This window comes from Galendromus occidentalis, unplaced genomic scaffold (assembly GCF_000255335.2).
Source record: "Galendromus occidentalis unplaced genomic scaffold, Mocc_1.1 scf7180000077517, whole genome shotgun sequence".
Lineage (NCBI taxonomy): Eukaryota > Metazoa > Arthropoda > Arachnida > Mesostigmata > Phytoseiidae > Galendromus > Galendromus occidentalis.
The window spans coordinates 529,101-544,675 of record NW_003805505.1 but is presented as its reverse complement, the minus strand read 5'-3'; positions in this window follow the sequence as shown (position 1 = coordinate 544,675).

Below are 15,575 nucleotides of genomic sequence, written 5' to 3'. Positions count from 1 at the left end.
AAGCGGGCGGCAAGAAGAGGGCAACACTGACAGCTCAGACAGATGGCATTGTGGAACTTCAAGCAACACCGCTACTCACGATGAGCGCGATGGACGTCAGGAACGGTCCTTTTTTTCTCCTCATAGAGATAAGCCCGCGACTGGTCCGCCGACTCCGGATGTTTCCAATCTCCCTCCGTGACGGAACCGCTCGGGATGAACTAGCAGTCTAGAAACACTGGTCGGACCCAAAATCATAGAGTTGCGTTGTTTAAAGCGTTGTCTGCCCAGACTCCGTCAAGCGCTCGAGGCGGACGGACGTCTCGACGGAGGTCTAGCAAAATGTTTTGCCTCGCGAGCAAAAACCTTCGACCGTCGTCGCTCGGACGGACAGTCGAAGGAGCCAGAGCGACTGACTGACTGACGGACGGACTGACTGAAGGGAGTGGCGGTGCTTTGCCCGAATCGTCGTGTAATAGCCGCAGATATTGAACGAACGATCCGAAGTAAAAACTCTCCGTCCGTGCTCCTACCGAGAGCTCCAATCTGCGAACTTTCTCTGGCCGGACGAGCGGACCATCCAGTGAGGTATGTAGTCATGCCATCCAATTACCATCGAACGGCATTGTCGGACAAACGGCGACTCATTCTGGTACGACGGTTGATCTTCAGGCTCATTCACAGAGAGTGCCGTGGCTCATCATACCGACTGATTCATATTATCTAAGCACCGCCTGCGTGAGTGTCTGGAGCTGCGGCAAGAACACCGCAAGTCCACTTGCATGCCCGCACACGCTCATCCGCATCATGCATAGGAACCTATGGCCGAACGATGCTGCCTCTGAACGCTGTCTCATGTCGATCATCCTTGCCAAACTTCTCATTACAAACGCCATTATCACTGGTCCTATCGTCGATTTGCAAATGATAAGTTACGTACGTATATGTAAGTGTGCATTATCCTCTCAGCAGCAACAGGCGAACAGGCCTGGAGGGAAGGCAACGCATGGCGGACAGAAGAGATCCGAGGCAAGAATGCTGAGCAGGCAATTAGAGTCGTTGACCATCGCCGGTCGTCCGACGGAAGGATCTTTGGTCGCTCGACAGAAGGGCAGGCAGAAGGAAGCACAGAGGGAGGGAAGGAGTCAACTCAGCTGTCAAGTTGACACTCCCACATCGCACCGCAACAATGTGAATTCTGTCGCCAATCTCCGACGAGACGGCTGACTGGATGGATGGCTGACTGACTGACTGACTGACTGACTGAAAACGACGACGAGTGAACACGAACCCTATCATCATCTCCAACCACTGCTGTTGATGGCAAGGATTCGGAATTGACTTGAGGTATATTTTTTCCGTCGACTGACCACGGCTCGTTGGCGCGATCGCCATTCTGATTCTCATTCTGTGTCGATGGATTCGGGTCCGAACCCCAACAACGGGGAAATCCTTCCGATTCCAAGCACCGATGTCCTCTGGGGAAAATCGGAAGCGCGAGCATGAAGCCGGTCAATTGTGTGCGAATGACTATCAGAAGTAGCAGTGAACTTGGCTACGATAGCCCTGGGAGAGAGGGACCAGCTTCAGAAAATGACGGCTACGTTCAACAAGTGGGAGGTGCTCGCGACAATCGCCTAATGATACGTTTCTCAAGTTGTATCATCTTCGCCGTCGCTGTACGTCGACTACGACGACGACGACGATTGCCTACCTGACTGCCTGTTTGAGAATACTGAACATTTTTCGCTGCTTCCTCTGCCTCAGGTTCTGAGGCCGTAACGAGTGGACGGCGGCAGCAGCAGCAGTAACAACAGATAAACGGAGACCTCCTCCTCATCATGACCATCATCGTCCGCATCTTCTTTTTTTTTCTCTTCTTCCTTCTCGTTAATATAAACGAGCAAATTGGCCACTTTCATTCCATTGAGTCGGTCGGACTGAGAAACGCCTCAAGTCCGTGTTGGATGCAGATGACATTCACAGTCGCCAACGAGGCGGTAGCGGCTTCGGCAGCAACAAACGAGGTGACATACCGATATGTACCTCAACAACAAGGAGGAACGCGTGAGAGTTCTGTCAAGCTTTTGCCACGGGTCTTTTCTCCCGACACGAGTTCACCGTTTCTTTTTCACAGAATTAGGTACCATTTAGGTAATAAAAACGTCGAGGAAAAATTAATGAGCGAACTCGGGTCAGAGTTTGTCTTCCGAAAAACGGCTCAGAGCGGGAATTCGTCCTCGAGCCGAAGGAGCGATGTCCCACTGGATCTGAGTCGCTCTGAGGGAGAGCTCGACGCTGAGGGAAACGACTTTTCCGAAAAGCGCTGGAAGGCGTTCTTCTCTCACGCATTTCCATTTTCTTGTTGTTCCTTGCTGTCGTTATTAGCCATGGTCGCCCTTTGTTGCTACTCCGCGGTCTCTCGCGCGTTGAACTTCACACCGAACCGATGTTGCCGCCGCCACCGCTGCCAGCGCGGTCTCAGCATTGGCGGCAGCAGAAAAAAAAGAATAAAGAGGTGGTTGTAAAACTTGATAGTGACGCCTTGCTTGCGGCTTTGGAGCATGATGGCCAAGAAATTGTTTCAACCAGTGGCCGGACGGACGGATGGTCGACGGACGTCGCTCGATGAGGTCTTTAGCTCGTTCGGTCGCACTTTGTCATAATGAGCGTGAGCGGACTAGTCTCGCAGTCGAGCTCCTCAGGGAGAGTTGCGCCGCGGCCAGCTCACTCGAGTTCTCGACTCACGGACAAGGTCTCTTCAGCTGACATAATCGCTGAAGTTTCTTCACGCTCTTATGCCGTGGCAACAACACCGTCCGACGATTTCCTCCGAAACAGCAGCCCTTCGAATAACGATATTTAAACGCGCATGTTCACCCGGCGTATCGTATCATGCACCTTCGCCAGGCCGACCATCCGACGACGGATCCACCCGAGCATCTAGAAGAGGAATAGCGGCGGCACCAGCAGCAGCAGCAAAACTGACAAAAGGTCGGCACCGGATTTCAGCAGAGGCTGAGAAACAGAATATTCATCCGCCATAAACTTCGTGAGTTTATGGCGCTTCGCGCGGCTTCAGTTTCTTTCTCCACGGGAAAAATCAAGACACAACGGTCGCGAAGCCTCCAAGGGTCGCTGTCACCAGATCCTCCGGGAATTCACGGTTCCGTTCTGTCCGCGGACGCCGTGTTCCAATCGGGAGAGTTATCCGGTTGTCCCGAAGCTTTGCTAAACGAGACCACCGACGTTGTTGTTATTCCGTCGTAATGCTCGTCATCGTGTGTTCCAGTCCATCAATTTATCTATTTCCCACTATCGGTTCATCTAAATTCTGAAATATTGTCGATGAGATAACTACGCCATCAGATGTCGGGGAATTCCCCTCTCTGGGCTCCTCCGGTGCACGAGAGCTCCCGAGATCGCGAAAGCGGCGAATTCGAGTTGACGTGCCGTGCGCGAATAAATTATTATAATTCGACTAACAACACCGACAATGGATCATCATTTGATATAAACAAACGACCCAGAACAGTCGGACTGAGGAACGTGCCTGAAACCAAGTTGGATTTCGCCGGTCAGCTTGCCCCACAAGGCGCGCATCGTCGCAACGGGGAGTGCGGAGGCCATCGCCGCTGCCTGGTCGGCCGGCCGCTTGGACCAACGAACGACTGGCTGGCTGGCTACCTGCCTCCGCCAGAACATCGGCGCTCGTCTTCGTCGATGAAGCCGAAGTCGAGTAGATGCCATTTTTGAAGAACGAAGAAATAGACGGGCCGAGCATCCGAAGGACCCCTGCAGCGTCAAACGCCACGGCAGCAGCACCACCGCCACCACCACCACCGATTGACGGACGGACCAACCAACGAGAAGAGACGCGGCATCGGCGGCAGCAGCAGCGGCGATGGATGGACGGACGACGGCAAATGGCTCTGCGATGCGGCCATCCGCTTTTACCCTTGCTCTTCTCTGCTCTGTCTACTTGGTCGTACGCCAACCGAGTCTTCGACTCGAACAACGACTCCTCCGACTTCGTCTGGGGAATAGAAATCTTCACGATCTCGCCCGGCGTCAAAATCGTCGTCAGTTGCGTTTTCGTCTCTTTGGATACAGGAACTTCCCCGAGGATTCTAGGTTCCTCCTCCATCTGTCTCTACCTCTCCACCGATCGACATACGGCAGAGCGCTCGCATGTGGAGGCTCGGACGACCTCAGGCGATTCCCGCTACTTCCCCGGGAGGACCTGCTGGAGTTCCAGGACCCTCCGGAGGAGTTGAGCCGTCCATGGGACCGGGTTCCCTCCCCTCGGGCTTTTGCGGCGACTGGAGTAAGGGCACTCGCATGTCGCGAGGAGTCATCAACGTGATTTTTCCTTGGCCCCATTCCTCGTTCGCACCCTTGCATGGTCACCGGATTCGTTTTTCGTTTTCGAATTCCTCGTCTAGAAGCGTTTTTTTCCTCTCCCCTCCACTCCTAGCCGATTCGACCGAGGATCACTTTGACACTTGACGGCAGAACCAGCACCAGCAATGTGAAGTAATAATTACATTGCTGTCAAAACGAGTGGATGACTATGAAGAGCACAATGATTGCGACGCCGTCGCTCTCGTTGATGATGATGCAGAAGAAAGAAAGGGAAAATCCAGAGACAACAAAACGCAGCCCAAGGGGTGTGACTGGAGACGACAACAGCGGTCTCGCTCGATCACATGTAACCCGTCGACCTACCGCTCTCTTGCGCAACGCCGACTTCTGGCGCTAATAGAGTCCTCAAGCAGGAGATCCGCCTTCGCTCGGGGACCGACTCGCTCACGGTTTCCCTCGCTCAGAAATTCATCTTCATCTTTCAGTTTATCTCCATCAGCTGACTTCGGTCGGAACCTGAAAACTTCACCGCCGACCGAGAGAAAGTCGCGCTCTGATACCGCCATCGGAATCGGTTACAACGACGATCGTTCAGCTCGCGATGCAAATTTCAGAGAAAGACAACTCGAACAGCGCAGCGGGGGAAAAAAAAGCAGGAAGGAATAATAAAACAAAATAAAACATTCGACGTGGGCCGAGTCCACGGCGGCGTGTCTCTACGCCGCCGTCGCCACCGCCGTCGTCCGTTCTTTCTGCCGGCATACGTACGTACGCTGTTTGTGTGAGAGAGAGCGATAAGAATGTCGCCGACTCCGAAGACAGAATTCTGTCGCTTTTTAATCTCCTCTCTTCTTCGACTTCTTCAGCGAGAGGCAAGCGGCTGCTGACTGTTACAAAGACAAGCAGACAAACGGAACGACGACGAGCGACGCTCACTCGACGAAATTTCGTCGAGAATCCGCTTTAGAAGATACTGAAGGTGTTGGCGGCGCGCTCGCTGCTGCTGCTGCCGCCGCCGGAGAGAAAAGTCGGAGCCGAATATTTTACCACTCTATCCATCTCTTCTTCGTCTTTCTCTCCGATGGCGACTCTAGTGGAGCAGAGGATCGCCAATGAGGGACGCGCGGGCCCGCTAAATATTACAAGATTGGGCGTCGATCAAATGGCGACGTTCCTCAATTCGCTCATAGCGTTCCCTCATCGTCCCGAGCGAGACGCACCGGTCGTCAATCGATCGGCCACCGTCGGCCACTTTTACCGTCGGACGGACGGAAAGCGAACGCGTATCCAGAGCTGCCAAACCATTCATCTTCTTTTTGCTCATCATCTTCGTCGTCTCGCTCTCAAATCAAACAATATCGAACCGTGAGTATCGGCAGCGGCGGAACAATCAGAGCCATTGGATCGAGTCCAACGACTGAATTTACGGATCTCCCCGCGACAGACCGATGGGATCAGCCGATGGAGAATCAGGAAAGATGTCCATGAACTCCTCGGAGATATTCAATTTTGTCGTTTCGGTGTTGTTGTTGTTGGCGTTGTTGTCGTTGTTGTCGTTGTCGACAATGATGTCAGCTGGAGAACTACTCCGAGTCAGGAGAGGGACGGGAGGGCAAGCGAGCGAGCAGGTACATCGAAAATGGTTAACAATCTTTAGCTCAAGAGCCACAGCACCTCACTCGGCGATGAGGTGCCTCTCAGACAGTCAGTCAGTCAGCTCACAGCAGCAGTGACGGCGGCGAACGGAACGCCAAGCTATGAAGTCGTTCAGAACGTTCTGAGCGTATTAATCTTCATTTAAGTCCGAAGATGTGCATCTCCGGCCTTCCTCGGTGAACAGAGCAGCGAGCGAGCGAGGATTCTTTCGTTAACCATCCTTGAGTCGACTTCACTCACTCGTTCGTCCACGGAGTCGCTTGATTTTTTCTGCCGCCAGCGGCACTCCACGTCATTTATGTCGAGGTACAAGTTGTTGATGTTGTCCGTTCTGAAGACACTGTCATTTTTCAGGAAGGAAAACGCCTTCGCGAAACTCTCCCGCATTTTAATTTGCCGCTGAGGAGCTTTCATCGAGTCCGAGCTTCCCGCGCCGTGTCTGAAACGTGTGCCTGCGGTCTCCTCCCGAATTCAGTCGTCACTTCTCTGCGCAATTAATCATCTGACTGAGTCCCGACTGCCGTGCTGAGGGTCTGGAACTCATGCGGATCCAGAATAAGGACTTACCGCTCGCCACTGAAATCTATCCAGTTGTTGAGTGTCTCACTCAAGCCGGAACGATCGAATTTTCGAAAAGTCTCTGAAATCTCGGTTCGTTTGGATGATGATTCATCATAGGAGCTCCGATGGCATCGTCCCTCACGGCCGACTTCGATCGTCCACCGACACCGCCAAGTTCAGCACGACGGTTCCGCCGTGGGATGTTGTCGTGGCCGTTCGTTATTAGCATAAAAATCGATCCATTTTAGCACCAAGAGGACCAGTGACACTTCGCACGGATCTTCTGGAGTCGGCGTGAAAATCTCGTGATGATTTCCGCCGCTTGTCCGTCGACGCCGCCCGCTCGCTCGTTGAGTCGTCAGTCTGTCAATTCGTCCGAGTTCCCGAACAATCGCTCATGCCGGTGGTCAGTCGCAGCCGAGTGCGCTTTCCAAGTAACAACTCAAACCGCGAGAGATTCCACTCGCCTTCTGCCGGTCGGTTCCGGCAGTCGAACGCCAACCGACCCATCATTTATCACAATCGCTAACGGGATCCGATGACAGTTCTCGCTGGAACGGCAGAACTTTTCTCGCACTGGAAACACATTGTAACGAAACCGAGTCCATCCGTAGGCGAATCCATTTGAATTTCGCCTGGCTTTCGAAGACAAGCGCGATGGACACGCTCGGGAAGCCCGCAATTAGGAATATTAAACGCTCAACAATGACTTTAGTCGATCACGATCCGCGCGCGGGCATCATCACAGCCGCCACCGCGCGCAACCTTCTCCGGACGAGTCAGAGCAGAAGAGCGTTCATCTCTCCTCGCTCGAAATCAGTCACGAAATCGACCGTCTTCTCTGTTGGGAACGAGCTCGGACTCACAGAAAGAAATGAGCTTATCTTTCGCAGCACCCCCCACAAGAGCGAAAGTAACCTTCTGTTATCATCACCTACCTGCCCGTCTGCTTGCGCGCCGGGTCAGTCAGTCTGCGCGGACGAGTTTTCTCTCTCTTTTTTTTCTCAAGGCGACGAAGAAAGCTGGACCGCCGCAGTAACGCGTCCGCAGACACGAGATAACATTCGGATAATTAAGTACCATTATCGGCGAATATTACTGTTACTGGCGTTCGACCGGTGAAGTTGCCTCCCGAACTCACAGCAAGTCGTCGCCAGCCCTTGGATCAGGTCCGCAAGGGGATTCTTCGAGGATTCGGTTACCTCGTCAGGTACGGAATAAGCTCGAAAGACCAGATGACATAATTTGGGTGCTGACGGAGATCCATCGGATCTCTATCGATCGATGACGCCACACAAAAACAGAAGCCTACGTCCAGCTCTGGAATTTCGTCAATCAGCTGTTCGAGTGAGGAATGGGGATGATTTCGTGTGATCACGGAATCACTCGAGACTTCGGGTTTGTGATCTGAGGCTCGATCATCTGATGAGAGCACACCGCCACAACGGAGGCCGACACATGATCGGAACGGCTTCCTGTTCTCTCCTTATGGAATTATCCGAGAGAATAATTTTCTAAAGAGATCCTTATCACTGTAAAGAGGTAGGGCATCGTGCTTCCACCGCTCTCCTCCGCTCTCGTGCTGTGGCGGTGGTGCCACTGGCATAGATTGCTGCTATAAACGTCTCGAAGGTCATAAATCATAGCTGCCAGCCGAGCTGCGGAGGCAACACTCGATGGATTCGACCGAATCCAGCAAGCCTAGCGCACTATTGTACTCTCCGAACGTCTGATTCGTCGTCGTCTTTCCCGCCAGGTTCCCAAGGTGCTGATGTCATCCGTGATATACAACTCTCTGGAAAGCCTTTACGACGGCGCTGGTCGCGATGGCGACCATTGCAAGACTGGCCATGGATAGGATGGACCAGCCGATAGATAGGTAGATGTGTATCTGATCCGATTTTACAGCTCGACCGTCACACACTCGACGCATTCTCTCATGGAACGGCGGTTATTCGAGAAGCGACAGGATTTTTCAATGACCCGATCAGGGGCAGCTCTCAGGGAACTGGCGTGCCTGGGAGTCCTCGGCCATTTCAAAATGAATCGGATATTCTTTCTGCCCCTGAAAACGTCTGGTCATCACGAACGCAGTCATTCTGTTTTTCAGTTTATTCCGATCGAGCTGCGCTGGGAACGATCGGACACGAACGGTCGCTGCGTCGGTCGGATCTATTTCAAAGGCAAACGGGATAGAATCGCTGCAAGTAACACAACTACATCAGCACCAAGACAGCTTCAGTCAGCGGACGGACGAGCGAGCGTACGAGCCAGTGACGTGCTGTCCGAGTGTTTCTCTAGGTCGGAACACGCTTGCTCTCAGACGGCTGGTTAATCACAAAGGCTGGTCGGTCGGATGAGATTAGAAAAATATTGGAAAACGCACGTCTCTCCGAGGCATCCAGATGGTGGATGCGTTTGTAGACGAACAAACAAAGGAGTTCCGCCGATCATTCTCCACAACAACAACGACAACAACAACGGTATCATCATAGAGAGTGCGCTAACACGCACAATCCTATCATAATACGAGCGCGGGATAAGACAATCGCAACAACCGGCGAGAAACTCGAGCCTCAACGGAAACCGCATTCCATAATATTCATCATTACCATCAGGATAATAATTATTACGCAATAATTACATCAATGATACTCGAGAGCGTGTCGAGCATTATTCGGACTGTAAAAATCGACGAGAGCGCCAACTCGAAAAAAGCGGCCTCGTACTTGCCGCTACGGCTCACGGCCGATGATGATGACGACGCGAAATAGAAAATTTTATGATGTCATCGCACGCCGCCCACTGCAGCGGCTCCGGTAACCGTCCGCTCTGTCGACGTGACCGCGGCTTGAAAGCAGCCGACTGCTTTCACTCTCATCAACTCACTCAGTCGAGAAGGGTGTCTGACTGGCCGTCGACGACTACGGCCCTCCGGCTACCCGGCGGGGGAGGTGGGTGTGTTCTGGGTGCACTGTCGCCAACCAGCCCAGAGTGGTGGGCGACGCGGGGCGGTGGTGGTCTCCGTGCCCCCTTCCCCTCTGCCTCTCCCGAAACGTTCTCTAGGCAAAGCTCTCCTCAAAGTTGGGCCCATCCTACCGCCGTCGCCCGCAGGGCAACTTTTTGCTCTGATAATAATTATCATCATCGCCGTTGTCGTCGTCTACACTGAACTCCCGCCTTACGGAGTCCGGGTCGACATGAAATTTTAAACTCTGACCACGCCACAAAAATGGACGCGGGAGCATTCGTCGCCGTCATCGCCATCACGCCGAGAATCGTCACCGAAACTCTCGTAGGCCCGGACGCTTTGCCCGAATGACCATCGAACCTACATACGCCCGCCCAGACTACCTTGTACTTGGCGAATAAGCGAGTGGCCGTCCGTAAAGCGTCGGCTGCGTCTGAAAGCGACACAGAAACAAGACTACGACGGCAACCACGACGACGACGATGGCCGGCCTGCCTGCCTGTTTCCCTAACTACGGCGACATCTGGCGTGCTCGATTTCTCCTGTCGCCGTTGTTGCCGACAAAAATTATGTCGGCAAACGAACGAGCCAGCGAGTCAAAGGCCGAACAAACGAATGAATTCACCTCCGGCAGCAGCGGCAGCGGCGGCAGCGACATCACCGACCGACCGAAGGACCAGCTGCAAAGCTTCACTTGGCGCCAAACGAAACCTTCACGTAGATGAGCTACGGCGCCCAAGTAGAGCAACGACAACAGGCACGTTCGTTGTCTGCTGCTGGCTCGCATATTGTACCGCAACAGTGAAGCGAGTGGGTCTGTTTCGATGCTCTACGGACAGCCCGCTGACATGCGCGCAGACGAACCGTGTAGATAAAACCCACCAGTGACTTATCCGCGATCCAGATCTACGTTACGTTGAATATTTTTATTTTTGTCACGCTTGTCATGATTCCGAAAAGTGATTCCTGTTTCGCTTGATTCTCCTCGTCTCTCGTCCCCGTCTAGGAATCCTTTGATCCTGCTCATGATTCACCTGGGCGAGCACGGTATAATTTTTCTTGAGCCGATGAATCAAATTGAATTAAATCGACGGATTCGAAAAGGGATTGGACTGACTAAACAACTGTCGTCCCTTCTTTTTTTTCGGCTTTGAATGGATGCGATTACACGTGTTCCGTGTGCCAGTACGAGATGCGGGCATTTTAATTATCTCTCCCGCTCGTTCTGTCGGACGACGCCGACGACACGGTCACTCAGAGCTACAAACACTTAGAGATGATAACAACGACGGATACAAGCCGAGAGAATTAGTTGTGAGTGAGCAAGTCAGATAGATGGATCCATGTACGAGGGAAATCGGGGCAGAAGGGAGAGAGATCGAGAGAAACGATCCGCCAGTTAAGCTCTCCGTCGACTCCACGCCGTTGTCACACAGATCTGTTGACGGATTTCTTCCGAAGGCCCGCAGCAGCCTCATGATCACGTCATTGAATTCACTTGCTTGCCCAGCCGGCCGTTTAGATCGCCGATTGGGCCGTCGGCAGACAACTGAAACAGAAGTGGACCAATTTTCGGGGGCCGGGGGTGTCTCCATTGAGTCCTCACCGGAAATCCCCGCCGAGGGAGCGCTCCACTTCTGCTCCAGTCCGAGGTCCGGCGCCAAGTTTCACGTCTCGGAAGATCATCTGTTCCTATCAAAAACTCAGGAGCATTGACCATGTCTCTTGGCTGTCAGTCATCCGTCGGTCACCGTCAGAAGTTCTCCATGTTTAGGAACAATTGCCAATTTCCTCGAGATGTCGTCAACAGGATTGTCATAATAACGACGACTTGATTGGGATGTCAGTCCGTGGCTTATCAGCCGCTTTGTTGCGGCTGGTTGCTCCGACCGCGGCAACTCCGCACGATTTATTGATGTAATACAACTCCTCGAACCGATCGCTTACCTGCAAGGAAGATAACACCTCGATTAGTTTTCTCCAAACGGGGCCATTCAGTCAGTATCTCGACAAGGTGACAACGCGAGTTAGGCGGTCTGCAGGTACTCAGGTCGTGTTCCCTAGCGGAATCATCATACACAGAACTTCCAAGAAACTTCCCCAGGACTTCCCAAAGCCTCGGCCATCGGTTACGCCGAGCTCTGACTTGGAAGTTAATTTTTATCTCGAACGTCCGCCATTTTTCTCATTTCCCTCCTCGCTATCATCGTTCAATCATGCTTCTGGAACCATGAAGTACCACAAGGCGTACCGCAGTTCGCGGCTAGACAGAACGTCTCTATTACCCTGTCTGATCCCGCATTATAATAGCTTCTCGATGACATCAATTAAATATTCGTGCTCCGGAGAAAAGGTGCAGAAGGTCCATTATAGATTTACTCGGTTCGGCACAAACAAGGACGGAGAACCTGCGCGGCGCGGCAAGACGTTTCCGCGCGAAACGAGACCCTCGCCCATGTCATCCTCATTCTTCCGAGAATCACCGCGACCTTGATGAGTTGAATAACGTTCGGAATACCACTGTCATCGATGAAATATATTCTCCGAGAATCCGAGGAAATACCAGCTGAATGAATCCAATGAGCCATCTCGCACGCCGCCGAAAGCGACACGTGAATGGAAATGAAGGGATGCACCGCAACAACAAGAAGAAAGGATGTTGGCGAAGCGAAGCAAGTAGCCGCGTTTAATATTCATTCAAAAACGATTAATTTCCGTCTCCCTTCATCAGGGGGAGGAACTGCGTGTGTCTGTGAATCTGAGCGATCGCTCGTCCATCCGTCCGGCGGAGCCCGAAAACCGCCCAGAGAGCCGGCTACCGTTCGAAATTTTTCCGCTGCGTTTCGAATGCCGCAGAACGGCGTTGTTGAACAAGAACGATTTTCGGCCATCATTTCTCCGACGTCAGCCGTCAATACGGCAGCATCATTCGGGTTTTGACGAGTCGTTCCGAATTTGCGGGATCCCACCTTAATTCCAAATAATCTTCGGCTGAACGAACCAGCGAACGGTGGACCGCTTCCTCTCCTCGGTCTTCTGCACAGAAGACACCGAACAAGTTGTTCACTGTTCTCGAGCGAGGAAGCATCGTCTTTTTCTGTCTTCCTTCACAGCGTTGCTGTTTGTAAGAGAATTCATCAAATGGATCCAGATGTCGTGGCGCTGGCGATCGTCGCCGACGTCACATGACCATTATGCAGAAACTTAGACAACCGCACTCGGAAAGGCGAGTTTCTCCAAGTGCACGGGTATTTCATCTTGAGAACTTTCCCAAGTATACATCAACAGACGCCTTTCACCGCGAATTCGAGAGTTGTAATGAAATGTTTAAATGAAAGGGCACGCTCTCGTGCATGATGCTTCCCGAGGGTCGTACGTCCGCGTTCTTTGAACCGCTGACGATTATGAGCGGCTGTCCGGGTACATTTCAGAAGTGACGTTATCAACAAGTCAAGGATCCAATAGAATCGAGCCCGGCCTTTCGCCAATCAAGAGAACACGCACTCCCAGGAAGGATGACGAGAGAGCAAGAAGTACAAAAATGAAAACGACGACGACGACGAAGAGAAATCCGTGCGTAACAACCAGTTGAGAAGATTTAACAGAAAACCCACTTACGGGCGACGAAGGCCCCCAAACAATTCCCCTTGCTGGCTGCTTCTCGTCTCTTTTTTTTTCGAGTCGTTGCTGATGCAGTGCTTCTGCCTGCTTTTTCTGCTGCTGCTGCCGCTGCTTGTCATGTTGTTGTCGTTCGTTTCTTGAGGAGCTGAATGAGGCAATTTTGCATAAAAAATCCTCGCGAGTCGACATCATTGGTGGTGGTGGTGGTGGCGGCGGCGGCGGCAGCAGCGACTAGAGCCGCTACAGCGACGATGGCGGCAGAACGAGGCGGGCAACATTCTGTCAAAACACGAATGGACTCCTGCTCCCCACCTTGTTCGCCACCGAGTTCTCCGGGCAGTCAAAAGCTCATCATCTTCAAAGACCGGAGCGCTTACCCCCACGGAACCTCGACCAAGCGGCGAAGAATCGTTCTTTCTCGCGCCGTTCGAACGGCACATTTTCCTTCTGTTTCCGTGCGGCGGCGTCCCCGAAAAAAAACTTCGACGAGCATACTCGAGCGCGTCGCTATTGAGCTTCGGCCATCGAACGAACCGTGGAGATACCCAAGAATTTTCGGCCCGGCCATCGACCATTAGGTCACGCTGCGAAATTCGAAGCAGCGAGAGGATGCGTATATCACGAGCGTTCCTCGAGACTGGAATCGGGCGAGATCGCTCAATCCCCGATTGTTTTCGACAACGGGTCGTATGAGTCGTTGATTCCAACTGGCTGTTATCTGTATCCGAATTTTATTCGCCCTTATCAGACCTCGTGTTTAGACAAACGTTGGAACTATCGAGCATAAACCGAATCATTAATAAGCCATTCGTTGAGATGAGCAGAACGTCGCGCATCCCTCGGAAACGTCGAAGTCGCTTCGTCGCATCGAGGGGATTTGGATTCGCCCCAAAATAAACTCCGAGCTCCGTGCGCGTCGCGGGACGGCCGACTGTTTCGCAGCCACTTCGTCAGGTGCGACTCTGTTATCAGTGTTAACATTGAATGTAATTGCGTTAATAAAGCTGATAAAGATACCAGCGACTGTCTGCGCCCTTGCTGTTCGTCGTACCGGCGATGGTGCCGGAGTTACCGCCGCTTTCGAGCACTTATCAGGCTCAGCTCGCGCGTCCTCTGGGGCTGCCGGAGGAATCGTCGTACACGCTGCGGGTCTGACGGTATTCCAGACCCAATCCCTGGCCGTATTTTCAAAATCGAAGAGAATCTCGATGCTCGAGAAATCGCACCGGAACGAATCGACTTCGTTGGCGATGTCCGATGTTCCGTCCGAGCCGCACTACTGCGAAGGATTTACGTGAAGACTTCCCCCTTGATTCAACGCCTCCGAGAAACATCCCAAGAGGAAACGAGGCATCCTGCTTAAACAGACTGAACGACTGAAGGACCGACCAATGGATGGACTGATTGACCACCGAATGAATTCCAGATAGGAATGCGCCGTCCTTGAAGTACCCCGCGGGTTCCTCGCCGATCACTGCCGGCACTGTGGGGAGTACGTGTCCGCTTCATTTTTCAGAAGATGTATCGTACGCTAATGAGGAAGAATGCAGCGGGCAGTGCTCGGGGCGATAGACCGAACGGACAAGTTCTCCTTTCGAATTTAGACTCCGAATGTCGACTCAGAGGACGCCATTTGAGATTCGTGAACGAGGAACGGATTTTGATTCGGAGCTCCCCTCTCGTGGCATGAGACACTGTCCACGTGAACTCCTTGAATTTACATTAGCGTGAGACTTACTCCCAAATGTTTACTCTCGTGTTTTCCGCTGACATCCATCAATCTTGATGAATCCATTTACTGGATATAAATCTTGTCGTGAAATCTCCGAACGACGGCCCGAAATGGGGAAGCCGAAATCTATCGGGTTGCAGGCTCTCGAGAAACGTTTCCCGCTCTCCCCGAAAGTGGCGGAGAATTTCGAGAGGAATTTGAATGAAGCCAAACGAGAAGCTTGGTGGCGGTGGCGACGCCGAGTTTCACACTTGATACTACGTGTCTAGCTGGCATTCGTAAAACCTCTTCTTTCGAGTTCTCCTACGTTTAGATGAACGACATAGTTGAAGAAGTGATAATTTGTTTTCAGCGCCATACTCAAGAGTGTCGGAGAGAGACCGTCACGAACGACACTTGAAACCTGTGGAAGGAAAGACCACCGAACCCGGCTGCCCACGAACCGCGCGGGCGACTTATTTACCGAGTAAGAGAAAGAATACTCGCTACAAACAGATGGACAGGTGGATAGCGCTGCTTGGTCTGCCTCGGAAGGATGGATCGTCGCCATCGTCGTCGACATCGTGGACGGCCAAGGAATGAACTTACAGGCCGAACCGTGGAGTGACAGACTGACGGCTCACCACCACGGTACCTTCCGTGCCACCGTAAATCATTTCTAGACGTTCAGAGTCCACGAGCAAGCGAGCA